This window comes from Anopheles darlingi, chromosome 2, assembly GCF_943734745.1.
Source record: "Anopheles darlingi chromosome 2, idAnoDarlMG_H_01, whole genome shotgun sequence".
NCBI classification, from domain to species: Eukaryota; Metazoa; Arthropoda; class Insecta; order Diptera; family Culicidae; genus Anopheles; species Anopheles darlingi.
The window spans coordinates 84579402-84581901 of NC_064874.1; the positions used below are offsets into that span (position 1 = coordinate 84579402).

General features: G+C 41.4%; 1 protein-coding gene across 1 annotated transcript in view; it reads left to right on the forward strand.

Moving 5' to 3' along the window:
- Positions 1-2500, forward strand: part of LOC125950428 (tyrosine-protein kinase Dnt-like) — a 46248-nt gene that overhangs the window by 38009 nt on the left and 5739 nt on the right. The window lies entirely within an intron of this gene.

Consider the following 2500-nt stretch of genomic DNA (forward strand, 5'->3'; position numbering starts at 1 on the left):
CTTCATGCTACTGAGGCGCAAATTATTACAATCTACAATCTTCTGACTATGTTAAATTAACTAGTAGAAATGCAGTAATTATTCCCTATCACTAGATAGTTCTAGACAAATCTTCTCATTTTAGGCAAGTCGATGCTTGCCCTAGGGTATCGCTCAATAGTGTATATCTCTGCAACAATCAAGTAAAATAGTTATAAAGTATACTATTTGAAGACAACTACCCAACAATAATTTTAATATTTTGCATAGCATTTCGAAAACTTGCATTGCCCTAAGATATTCTAAAATAAGCGTCCATTCAGCGCAAACTACAGTAGCGTTCCTGAGGTCCGTTGCGCTTCATGGACGATGGTAAACGCAGCAAATATCAATTTACAAAAGCGCACCAACCGGTGACCAGTGTCAATCAATGGAGCGACCACAAAATGAATCGTGGTTGCGTTTGTGGTGAAAACCCTTTTACATACTCGCGTTGCCGTCAGTCTTCTCGGTGTGCATGTGAGAACAAAAAAACCTGAAACAATCACGAATGCATATTGGAATTTACGGTTTACAGGACAATTGTAGGTTGATTTAAACACCACGTTCAGTATATCCTGCGGACTGTCGAGTTTTTTCCTTCGTAGAATACGAATCCAAAGCAATGAAATTCTGGTTATTTGTAAGAGTTTCAGACAATCTAAAACAGCCCCTAGAACTCTCTCCACTTCTTATCTACATTCACCTGATTCCATTCCCTTTTGGAGTTTTTATGAATTTAACATTTCTTATGCCGTCTGGCACACAAAAATGCCAGATTCCGACGGTGAATCCAACGATGGTTGTGATGGCAGAGAGTAATTAAAAACCTCTAGTCTGCTTGTAGTCTTAAAAATAAACATTAGAATTCTTTGCACTGCATTCTAGTGCGTATTTATGTGCAACGAGCAACGTGAAACGAGCTTCAGCCGTTACACGCCGGTATGCACACCGGAAACTGAAAGTAGCAGTACGCGGCCCGTGCGTATACTTTGTCAAATGAAATAAAGGAACAAATATTCACCAGCACATTATGTAAATAAAATTAAAAACAAAACATATCTGTTTAATTTGTGAAAAAGTGATACCTATTTTATAAACTCCAGTCTAACTCTACAGTTCTTGGTCTAATGCATAAACTGGCCAGTGTATCTTCCCTTTCAATTCACTCGACCCTCGACATTCTTGAAATACCTGTTCGCGATACTTCTCTAGCATAAAAAAACATCAGGCGAACGGTCGGTGTTCACTATTCTTCAGACTGGCATCTGAACGGCTCGTCGTTCAGTGTGCATTCCTGCCGCTCCTAGGCAATCAGTCTTCGGTGTGGATTTGGCAACGGAAGTTGTCAACTCATGGCGAGGTTTCACAAAAGCAGTCCACTTCAATCCACACACTAACATACACACAGACCAGATAGATCCAGTTGTTAATGTTGTAGACACTAGAGTCGGTATCTTCTCGCACGAACGAACGATCTCGATCGATGCATTCCACATCGAAGGAAAAACCCCACGCCATGCTAGGACCAGAACGGCGTAAAAACACTGCCCAGAAGCTCTAATTTATTGTCTTGGCAGTAGTACATCGTAGAGCAATGAATATATCTTCCCATCGGTTTAGTTGGGCTTTGCGGTTGGTTTTATGCAAGGAGCATCGACCAGAGCGCGCGGTTTCCATCGTGCATCTACATAGTCTTACTTCCAGGAGAGTCGAATTAATCGGATTACATTCTCCACCATGTCAGGGATCTCAGCTTAGCTAGTACAGGAAACCGGTGAAGTGGACTGCCGTTGGGCGTACTGCTAGTGCAAAGCAGATTTAGCGTCCGGTATTGAATAACCATAAATCTCAGTCTCAATCAAGACGAGGCGTACTTGTGGCGCTTAGTGAAGCCAGCTCCCTCGAAGTTGAATTTATTTTTTGAAATTTTTATGAATCAATGAACCCACTTAATGGTTTCTCTTTATGCGGCCATGACCTTTGAGAGATTGCATATTCCAGTGATAAAGGACTTAAAATCCTTTGACCAATCTGTTGGTTTAAACATAGTGATTTCCTAAAACTTAAATAAAATAAAATAAAGAGCATTCCGCTATGGGTCACTGCAGGATCCTAGCAGGTATCAGAGTTGTGGTGCAAACAATCACAAATCGGCCATTTGTTCCCATTATTTATTCTGGTTCCGCTTTTGCCCCTCATTTTGATGTTCCTCCACCGACACGCACGATTCAGAAGCGAGAGGTGTGTGGACACATAATGTAATTACATTTTGTTCATGAAATCCTCAATCAAATCATATTTGGTTAGGTTAACGCTTATGCCTAACGTTGCCGGACTCAACGATCCATAAAATTGAAATCCTGAGCAGCGTTGCGAAGGTTATTGGTAGACAACGTTTTGCGGCCGACCCTTGGCAGAACAGGGTCGGAGCTAGGGAGGGTGTGAGATTCGTAATCGAGTTTGTCGAATCTGCTTGTAT